At 51.6% G+C, this 10,865-nt stretch overlaps 1 protein-coding gene and 1 non-coding gene across 3 annotated transcripts in view; both read left to right on the top strand.

Annotated features, from left to right (window-relative positions):
* The first annotated feature begins 1,470 nt into the window (after nucleotides 1-1,470).
* Nucleotides 1,471-10,865, top strand: part of Cfap74 (cilia and flagella associated protein 74) — a 50,334-nt gene continuing 40,939 nt past the window's right edge. For both annotated transcript variants that reach the window (XM_023699580.1, XM_023699579.1), the window contains exon 1: nucleotides 1,471-1,540. The gene's annotated coding sequence lies outside the window, so the exon portion shown is untranslated. The remainder of the gene's footprint in view (nucleotides 1,541-10,865) is intronic.
* On the top strand, nucleotides 10,002-10,107 carry LOC111812139. The gene has a single exon (XR_002817723.1). It is a non-coding gene; the product is annotated as a U6 spliceosomal RNA (small nuclear RNA).

The raw sequence follows: 10,865 nt of genomic DNA, 5'->3' as shown, positions 1-10,865 counted from the left end.
GTAAGTCGCCACATGATCAGTGCATGATCAATTGGACAGCTGCACATCTTCTTAGGAGACAGAACTAAGAAATATATTTTAAAAGAAAAATATCGGGATTGGAGAATTAGCTCAGAGGTGGAGTGCTCGGCCAACATGCACAAGGCCCTGGACCTGAGCCCCAGCACTGAAAAAGAAATTCATACTAAATTTCGCACTCACATCCAAAATCCAGAGTTTTTATTTCTCATTTTGTATTAATGTATCTTCCGGAAAGCTGAAAAGACCGGCTCCTCATAACACTGTGCCGCACACACTACATGGCTGCTTGAGCCTCATGTCACAACTCCACAACAGCGATACTGATGTGACCGGGTTACAGCTTAGATCCCAGATGTCCCCAGTAGCCTGCTGAGTGGGGAGGCGACTGGGCCCAGCGGTGGGGTGGGGCCTGCTGGGCTGGCCTGGAGGAACCGCCTGCTCCCTTCCCAGTGGCCCTCCCGGGCGGGCGGGCGCACCCTCGGCCAAGCCAGCTTCTGCCTTAGACCAGCAGCCAGGGACAAACCCCCAGAAATTGTGGGCCGAGGAGCCCCTCTGCCTCCCAGCTGTAGGCTCAGGTATTTTGTCCCAGCTAGGGGAAAGCGACTCAGACGCCAAGGTTACCGCAAATGACCCGAGGCATCCTCACAGCTGGCCTTCTTACGTGGTCCACTGGGGCTGCACAGTCATCTGCTGAGCTCAAAGTCACTTGACGTCATTCTTCTGTACTTGTCAAATTTCTAACTGGAACAGCCCAATTCATTTGATTTATCCTATTTCCAAGCTTTAGGATTTTTCTATTTTTATTTATTTTTGGTTTGTAATTATATGATTTCATAACCAAATACACACGCACACTTAGAGGAGTCTAGTTTCTACGGTGCTCCTGCACACAGCTGGGAAATCATTTGCAGGTTACTTTTTAAGGCACTGAAATGCACATCTAGCGTGGCGGGGTGCCCAGTGCCTGTAACCCCAGCACTGAGCGAGGCTGAGGCTGAGGTAGGAGGGCCTCACCTAGGCAACTTAGCCAGACGCAGTCTCAAAATAGCTAACAAATTTTAAGAGTCTAGGGGTGTAGCTAAATGATACAGTCCCTGGGTAGCACACCCAGAAACACACACACACACACACACACACACACACACACACTCTCCAGACGCGGAGGAGCAGCCCGCCAGGCTGTGGGCAGCAGCACCGGGCTGCAAGGGATGGCAGGGCACAGGTACCCCGCAGCGTCCTGGCCCGCCTACTTCCGCGGAGGACAGAGGGCCTGGCTCCACCGAAATGCTCCTGCTTTCTAGGTTGCCGGCCCCACGAAAGCCAGCCAGGGGTGACCTGTCCGGGTTGGGGTCACAAAGCCTCCCCGCGCTCCCGCCAGCAGGCCTCCCACCACCTGCAGCCGACCCGGGCGACTGCGCCTGCGCGAGTCCGTTACCATGGAAGCGCGTGGCCTCTCGGCAGCCAGCGCCGACCCAGCCACAAGCCAACCGGCCACAGGGGTCGCCGCCACCGAAGAGAGGTGGGTGGTGAAGCTGCTTGCCCCCCAGCTCTGCGAGGGGCCACGGGCGAGGGCTGCGGGGCGGTGGAGGGGCGATGGGGAGGATGGGGCGCGGGCGGGGGAGATGGGGCGCTGCGGGGAGAGGGGGAGAGGGGAGCGGTGTGCAAGGAGAGGGGAGGGAAAGTGGGGTGCCGAGAGGGGCGCGGAGGGGGAGGAGCGGTGCTGAAGGGTAGGAGGGCTGTGGGCGTAACTCCGTGCTCCGGAGCGCGCCAACTACCTCCGCACAAGGTCGGCGGAGTCCTCGCCTGCGCCAGGGGATGCGAGGTGGTTCTGCCCCGAGACTGAGACCAGCTTCAGGATGCAAAGCCAGATTCTGGGAGGGACGCCTGCTATTCTGTTTACTGTAAAGGAATACTCCTTTTGTGACCTTGATTTCTTTGCTTTTCTTTAATTTTACTAAGTAGAAATGCATTCCTAACAACAGAGTTAAGTTTCACCTGTTTTCAAACTTTATATAAAAAGGAATAATATAAGGAATAATAATATAAGGAATAATATAAGGAATATAAGGAATAATATAAGGAATAATAATATAAGGAATATAAATAATAATATATAATTTTAAAAAAATTCCGCCACTGTGGCCAGGGAGATGGCTCAGTAGAATAAGTGCTTGCCTGGCAAGCGCTAGGGCTTGAGTTCAATCCCCGGTTCCGCCAAAAAAAAAAAAAAATTCCGCCACTGTCTGGCCCCAGCCCCTGTCAAGCACGTTTGACTAGCTGGTCCCACAGGTTCCCAAAGTAAAAGGACCCAACCAGGTCACAGATTGCTGAGTCACCCCAGTCCTGAATGTTCCACAGGCCTTCTTCCTCCTCCTCCTCCTCCTCCTCCTCCAACCTTGGGGAATTCCCTGCCACTTGCTTAGGGAAAGCCCCTCACTGGGTTTGTCTGATGTTCCCTCATGTCTTGGTCACTCTTCTCTCTTTGCTGGGACAAAATGCCCTACACCCAAAATTAAGGAAGGAAAGGTGTATTTAGCTCACAGTTTGCAGAGGTATCAGCCGGTACTCTGCGGGCTCCGAGGCAGGGAGGTGTGGCACTGGGCAGCCGACCAAGCTGGCAGAAGACGGCAGAAGCAAGTGGAGCGAGAGCGGGGAGACAGCTGACCAGCCCTCGCACCGCCGCCCGCCCCGCGCTTGCACAGGCTCTGGGTGCTCGGTCACGGTCACGCACTTAAACTTCTAAACTCCTCAGCTTGACACAGTGAACTGCATCCGAGGAACAGGCCTGCTCTCACCCCCTAGGATGGACAACTGAGGAGTTACTTAGCGAAGCTCCCGCGCCTCAAGTTGACAGTGTGTGAACGATTACACCGCATGATGACATTCTTGCACATCTTGGCAGGAGTGATGTCCCAGTCTGCTCTTTCCATCCTGTCAGGTGGCCCTCAGGGATCAGTTTGAACCTGTCTTAGTCACTTTCTACACTGTGGGGCAAAACGTCAAATATCCACAAGTTAAAAGAAGAGAAGTCTATTTTCGCTGTCCGTTACACTCCATGGCTGGTTTCAAGGCCAGCAGGGAAGAGACCCAAAGAGAAGACCTGCTCGTTGGTTGGTGGTCAGGAGGCAGGAGGAGAAGGGAGCACCGGGAAAGGAGACGCGCCCTGCCAGCGCCACTCCCCCCAGTGCCTCTCCCAATCTGACACCACCTCCTTAGAGCGCATCAGCTGTGTCACTCCCACGACTCAGTCGCTTCCAGAAGCCCCACCTGTGAGCTCAGGAGGCCTCTGAGGGACATCTGGACCTGAAGCATGGCCTTCTGCCCTGACCCCTACGAGACTCCTGTGCCTCTCTGTATGCAAAATGCTTTTTAGTCTGTCTCTAAGAGACACTAACGGTGACGGTGGTGAGATGTATACTTCAAACCCTGTGAGCAGGCCTTCTTCTGTGGCGTTACAGACGCAGCTCTCGTGGCTTCTCTCTTGAGCTCACTGTGTGCAGTCTTCCTCAGTGGACATTTCACAGTCTTGGCTTCTCCGTCTTCCTGGAGCCTCCCTGCATCAGCTGCACTCTCCCTGCTTCACACAGGAACACACGGCCTGCATTCCAGGCCTTCTGAAATATGGGTGGAGGCCTCCCAGATCTCACGACTCTTGCATTCTGTATGCATGTAAAACCACCAAGTGGTTAGGGCCAAGTTCTGGCACCAGCTCAAGCAGAAGCCAGGCCCCTTAGGGTCATGGCTGCAGAGGCCTTTGAGTGCCTGGATGATGGAGGACTGTAAATCAAATCCAAGATGGCCCCTTTTCCAGCAGAGTGCTTGAGGAATCTCTTTTCTTTTCTTTTTTTTTTTTTTTTTTTTTGCGGAACCAGGGATTGAACTCAGGCCCTTGTACTTGTCAGGGAAGCGCTTATTCCACTGAGCCATCTTCCCGGCCCGAGGAATCTCTTTTCAAGTCGTACTTTTGGACTCTTTTGAGTCTGTGAAGGGTGGGACCTTGCTGGCTCCCGAGACACACTCAAGGCATCTTTCCCACTACCATGATGCAAAGTGCATGACTTCTAGTTAATGCAAGTCTTTTCAGCAGCTGAGCTGAGCGCTTCCCTGCTCCAGCTTGTCAGACCCTCCCTTCCTGGCAAAATTGAGAACTTCAAAAACCACTCAGCTGTGCCGTTTGCTCTTGATTCTCAATGTAGAGCTGCCTAAAAGCCCCCAACAGTGCCCGTGCCACAGCCTGAATTTGGCTGTTTTGACATTTCCTCCACCACATTAGTCTGCCAGCCTGAATCTCAGACTCTCACAAAGCCTCAGGACGTAATAAAGTGGTAGCAGGTTTTCTGCCAGAGCCTGGTATGTATGGCCCGGAGTCCGTCAGTGACGCTCTTGTGTCCAGCTGAAACTTCCTGAGCCTGTTCTTTACCAGCGGTGTGGCTGTCATCACTCTAATCTTCTGAGCACTGACCAGAGTCTGCCATCGAAGCCGGCTGACGTTTTCTCTAGTTGGCATCTGCAAGCCTTTCCGACCATCTCCCACAAGCCAGTTTCAAAGGCTGCTAAACCACATGGCCAGAGAGCTACAAAAATGATCCCACTCCGGGCACCAAAGTTTATTTTAGATGCCTTCTGTCATGACTGGTACAGAGTGCCTGACACAGTTTAGAGGCAGAGAGTTTATGTGGGCTCACGGTCGCTGCTCATCCTGGCTGGCCCCAAGACGGAATTCAGTATCGAGGGGCCTAGTGGGGAGAGCTGCTTCTCTCACAGCAGCTAGAAGCAGAACGGAAGCGAGGTGCCCGGGAGGGGGATGACCGTTCCGGGTCACACCCACAGTGACTTTGGGGAAATTCTTGATGCGACGCCCTTACTGGTGACGCATCTGCCAGGGTCTCCACAGAGAAGTAACCTTTCCCCCATAGGTGGGATGCGTTCCTTTAAGAGCTACTCTGAGGCTTGTGTCCTTCTTCTGGGTGTGCCTGGGCTCTCCCTCTGTTCCAGAGCACCCCCAGACTGCCTCCTCCCTGCACTGCAGCTCGGCCCAACCTGCCTCACCTGCCCACCCAGGGTTCCTGCTCAAGAGAGAGGAAAGGGAAGAACAAGAAGCCACGCCTTCCTCTCTCCGCCCCCTGGGAGGTCCATCCTAGCTCTTAGGTGACTGTAGTTCACTCATCTTCCTGGCCACACGGAGCTCCCCGTAGTCACTCCACCAGGCTGTTGAGGCGCTGAGGCTGCTTCCAGAGCCCCCGCTGCCGTGTTCCTCAGCCCTTGTGTGTACTGGGAGTTGAACTGTGGTCTGTCAGAAATTCCTGTACTGACAGCCTAAGGGGTCATACTGGGACAGGGTGTGCACCCGAGGCAGGGTGACAGTGGTGTCTGTGAGAAAGAGAAACCAGCACACGGTGAAGAGAGAGGTCACGTGAAGACTGGGTGGAGCCGCCCCTAAGTCAGAAGGGGCTGGAGCAGCCCCTCCCCTGGTGCCTTCAGGGTACACAGTCCCCCCACCCCACCCCACCCGCAGTTTATGCCCCTGGGTTGTGCTGTTTCCTGGAAGTGGTCCCACAATCTAATGCCACAGTTGGGTCCAAGGAGAGGCCTTGCTGGGCCAGCAGTGTGGCAGGCTGGACAGTGGCCCCCAGGGATGGTCGTATCCCGTATCCCGTGCTCCTGAGGCTCTGTAGCAAAGAACTCAGGTGCTACTCAGAGACTTGGAGACAAGGCTGCCTTGGGCCATCTGTGGCCCAAGGTGATGTCAGGATCCTTTTGGTGGACAGAGAGCTCGCCCAGCTGTGGCCCTTGTGAGCCTTGGCTAACACGGTAGCCACAGTGCTGGTGAATAGGTCCTGGTGCCACGGTGTGTGCTGGCCTCAGAAGTGGAGAGGCAAGGAAGTGGGGAACAACCCAAGCCCACTGCAGGACAGGCCCCAGGGCACTGTGTGGCCCAAGAAAGCAGACAGAGCCGGAGATGCCACCAGGTGCAGCCCTGGCAGGAGTGACTCTGGGCAGCAGCACGTTCCCTCCTGGCCGCTGGCTCTGCACCCCCAACATGCTCTTCCTCTGTGTGCTCCCAGGTGCACTCGGAAATGTACCAGACTGGTTCCTGGTGCTCTCTGCTCGTGTGTGTGTGTGTGTGTGTGTGTGTGTGTGTGTGTGTGTGTGTGCACGCGCACCCACAGGCACACTCATGCCCTGCGTGGTCTGTCCCTCACTCTCATCTCACTCATGTCTCTGTTTCTGTCTCCTGCTTGGTGGTTAGGAATCTTTAAAGCAAAATGGAAAGAAACTGATTTCTTTTATGAGACACAGTCTTGCTGTATAGTTCAGGCTTCCCCTGAATTCACTGTGTAGCCCAGGCTGGCTTCAGACTTGTGGCAGTCCCTCTGCCTCCGCCTCCCGAGTGCTGGGATTTCGAGCACGCACTACCTTGCCCAGCAAAAGCATATTTATTTATTTATTGGCAGGACCGGGGATTGAACTCAGGCCCTTGTGCTTGCCAGGGAAGCACTTATTCTACTGAGCCATCTTCGGGCCCCAAGAGCACATCTTGACATTGATTCTCCAATACCTGAACCTGAACTTATTTATTCAGACTTGCTTTGTTCTTTAAACTTTTATTGTGGAAAACTAGGGCATGAGCACAGCAGGCAGAAGGATGCTGCGCCTGTGGTGTCCCCCTTTCTGTCTGCTCTGCCCCTGCCCAGTTCTGAAAGAGCCCCGGGCGAATCCCCGCCCTCACAGCCCTGGTAGCTCCTCTCAGGGACAAAAACTACTTTGAGCACAGCGCAGCCATCCTCAACTCCAGCAAAATGCAGGTAACCCGCTAAAACCACCGCCGGTCTGCGCTGGCCATCAGGAATGACTGCAGCTCAAGAACTTGAGTTGTTTGCCTGGGTTGGGAGCCAGCCTGGCCACGCGTGGACACGCCACCGCACACGCAGGCATGCGACTCCATCCGGTCCCCTCCCCCGCCCCGGTTGTTTGTTTGTTGAAGAAACTGGGTCATTTGTCCCACTTATCTTCATGTGAGTCTACTTTGGTGCTGCCCCGAGGCCTTTGCTGTTTGTCCTTACAGCTCCGCTGGTGGCCTCCACATGACTTCTTAATGACTGCTTTCCCAGCTCCTGTGTTCTCATTATCTGTCCCGCTAACTGGGAAGACATTTGGTTTGCATTACTGACGTTGTACCTAGCAGCACTGCCAAGTTGTCTTAATAATTTTAATACTTATCTGTGTATCGATTTGGATTTTCTGTGTATATAATCCTCTTATCTGAAAATAATGACCTCAGGCTGGGGAGATGGCTCAGCAGAATAAGCACCTGCCTGGTTCCACCAGAGAGAGAGAGAGAGAGAGAGAGAGAGAGAGAGAGAGAGAGAGAGAGAGTAATGACCTCTCTTTCTTTCGTTCCTTGTGCCCGTTATTTCTGTTACATTTGGTAGTTGCTGGGCAAGCTTGTGCACAAGGGGTAGTTTCAGTGCGTGTGGCCGCTCTGTCTTCGGTGGCTCTTTTTGCTGTGCTGGGGCTCAAGCCAGGACCTCGTGGCTGCCAGGCAAGTGCTCCGCCACGGAGCTGCATGCCCAATTCCTTGTTTCCAGTCTTGGGTGTTTTTTTGGCTTTGTTTTTGCTTTTTTCTGAAACAGGGTTTCACTACGTGGTTCAGGTTGGGCTTGGAATACAGTAGCCGAGGCTGCCCTCGAGCCGGGCCCCCCCCCCTCGGCCTGCGGGCTGCTGGAGCTCACGTGCGCACCCCGACACCTGCAGCTCTCGGCCGTAAAGGAGCAGTTCATTTCATTTCTTGTTCTACAGGAGGTAGGATCCAGAGCCTTCATACTAGGCTGCATTCCCATCCCTTTTTATTTTTTATTTTGAGACAGACTCTCACCAGGTTGTCCAGGCTGGCCTTGAACTCATGGTCCTCCTGTCTTTGCAAGGCTTGCAGGCATCCTTCACTGTGGTTAGCTAAAGGGGGACTTTAATATCCACGACTATGAGGACATAGCCCAGGGTTGCAACAACCCAGCCCATACATCCCGACTGTAAATTTCTTTTATGTATTTATTTAGTACATGCTCGCTTCAGCAGCACATATATTTATTTAGTACAGGGTCTTCCCATGCAGCTCAGACTCATAGTGATCCTCCTGTTTCAGCCTTCCCAGTGCTGAGATTACAAGTGTGCGCCCCACACCCAGTTTCAGTGGCCAGCATGGTAAGCCTGGGGTGCCAGCGCTGGCGTGGCGTGTAGTGCCAGGAATCAAACCCAGATCCTTGCACTTGCCAGGCAGGTTCTTAGACTGCCAAGCTATCGCCCCCGCCCTCCTACTGTAAACATGCACTTTAACATAGTGGTAGTCAGATGTGCGTCTCAGTAGCTCTGTTTGGGGGATACAGGAAGCAAACTTTGTGGTTACCTGCTTGGTATGACAAATGGTAAGTGTGTGAAAAGTGTCAAACAGATTTTTTACCCATATAAAGCTCAACTGAACCAGTTTATATTTGCTAACAGCATCACAGGGGTAAACTACAGCTATACCGCTCATCTTTTTTAATTTTTATTTATTTTTATGTATTTAGGAAGGGTCTACAGGATCTCACTATGTAAATTGGACTCATAGTGATTCTCCTGTTTTCAGCCTCGCAAGCGCTGGGATTACAGGCGTGCGCTACCATGTCCAGTCTCAACTGCCATCTCAGCGCGTCCGGGGGCAGGGCCAGCACAGCATGCTGGGGATCGAACCCCAGCCGCTGCTCTCTGCCTACGTAGGCACTTTAGTCTGCTGAGCTAGCTGGTCAGCCGTCCACTTTTTTGTTTCATAAGCTAATATTTTACCATAAATGGAATGTGGGTATGTCTCACCATAGCTACCCCCGGGGAAAGCAAAACCTGTCTGCATTCACCCACCTGGCGGAGGAACACGCAGTGTGCACTGAAGGTCCAAAGCAGCGGCAGATGAGTTTTACCCGAGAAATGCTCCATGGAAAATTTCTGGGCATTTGGGATTTTTAAAAAGTTTTCCTTTGGGGGCTGGTGAGATGGCTCAGTGGTCTAAAGCACCTACTGAGAACAAGCTTAGCAAAGCACAGGGACCGCGGTTCGATCCCCAGCACCACATGCCAGCCAGCCCTGCCACCCCCCACATAAATAAATAAAATTTTTAAAAAAGTTTTCCTTTGATTTTTTTTTCTGGCAGAAGTAGCTCAATCCAATACAATGCCACTTGAAATCACAGATTTGAAAAGTTTAGAAGAGGTTGAAAGTGAATCACGGGTCATTCATTCATGGATGAGGGAGATGATAGCACTGGCCACGTGAGGCAATATTCTCATGACAGTGAAATGGAGCAAGAACTGGCCAGTTCACACACAAAAGATGCCAACAGTTTGCTCCTTGATTCAAGAAAAAAAGCAAATTGGGGACCGAGGCGATGGCTCAGTGGAATAAGCGCTTCCCTGGCAAGCACAAGGGCCTGAGTTCAATCCCCAGTTCTGAAAAAAAAAAAAAAAGGAAAAAAAAGAAAGAAAGCAACACCATGAATACATATTTGAGTAGTTGAAATGTTTAGAAATGGTCATACAACCAAGTGAAACAATCCAGTTAGAACTAGGTCTGAAAACATAGTGAGGATCTTGGCAGGGGTGAAACCTGTTGGACAGAATGCCAGCCCTGCCATTCAGTGTTGGAGGTTGTTTGTGATGACAAAATGCTACAACGTGCTATGAATACACAAACGCTGGAATACTAGGAAGTCACTGTGTCCGCACCAATAGCCACACTCACTAGCTGAACTGAAAGCACGTATTGGTCTACTGTGCTTTGCAGGGCTTTGTGACGGCAGTCGCAGGAATGTAAAAGACAGGTGAAAGCAATGAGAGTGGGCTTGAGGTTTGTAGAATAACAATGACAGTGAGGAGACACGTTTCCTTCAAAATTGCCTGAGGTTTGATGACAAAACCATTTACTGAGAAAAAAAAACAAAACAAACAACAGTGCTCGCTTCGGAGCGCATATACTAAAATTGGAACGCTACAGAGAAGATCAGCATGGCCCCTGCGCAAGGCGGACACGCAAATTCGTGGGGCGTTCCATAGTTTTTAGTCTGATTTTCAATCTGTCTTTATTATAATAAACTTTGTAAGATCTTATAAAGTAAATAATGGCCTTGAGGCTGGAAAAATAAAAGAGAATAAATTGAAGGGGGGAAGGAATCAAAATGCGTTGTGTACATGTATCGATTCCCTAGAATGATTGTAATCACTATATTCTAAAAACACATACCAAGAAAAATAAAATATAGAGTCAGTATAAAAAAAAAACAAGCCTGATAATCCGACTGCTATCCACTCATGGTTTGAGAGATTTGTGGGTAATCGTCAGGCAGTGCATGTGCCATCTAAATACCTGGCTACTGATGAGTGTCCTGCAGCATGTCACAGTTGCTGTCACTTCAGGCAGTACATTCTCCAAAAAACCCTTCAAAATGCCCTTGTGGATGTGAAGACTTTGTGTTCTCAACTTAGGGATTTATCCCGGAGCCCGGTCACCAGGTCCTCCTTCATATAGTAACAAACCAAATGATGGTGTGGACAGACTTGTCCCTCTCGTCTCCCAAATGGGAACATGACATTGCCACGGGCTTCCCAGATTCCAGGTAGTGGTATGTTTGCTAACCGAGCGCCTCTTGACCAGCGCAGGAGCTGTCTGCAGCAACAAAGCAGAAATTCCAAGTGAACTGTTGCAATTTCAAAGTAGAGAATTGGGGCCGAGGAGATGGCGCAGTAGAATAAGCGCTTGCCTGGCAAGCACAAGGGCCTGAGTTCAACCCCCAGTTTTGAAAAAAAAAAAAAAAAAAA

This window comes from Octodon degus, unplaced genomic scaffold (assembly GCF_000260255.1).
Source record: "Octodon degus isolate 3935 unplaced genomic scaffold, OctDeg1.0 scaffold00113, whole genome shotgun sequence".
Classification (NCBI taxonomy): domain Eukaryota; kingdom Metazoa; phylum Chordata; class Mammalia; order Rodentia; family Octodontidae; genus Octodon; species Octodon degus.
This window is presented reverse-complemented; position numbering and strand designations above follow the sequence as displayed.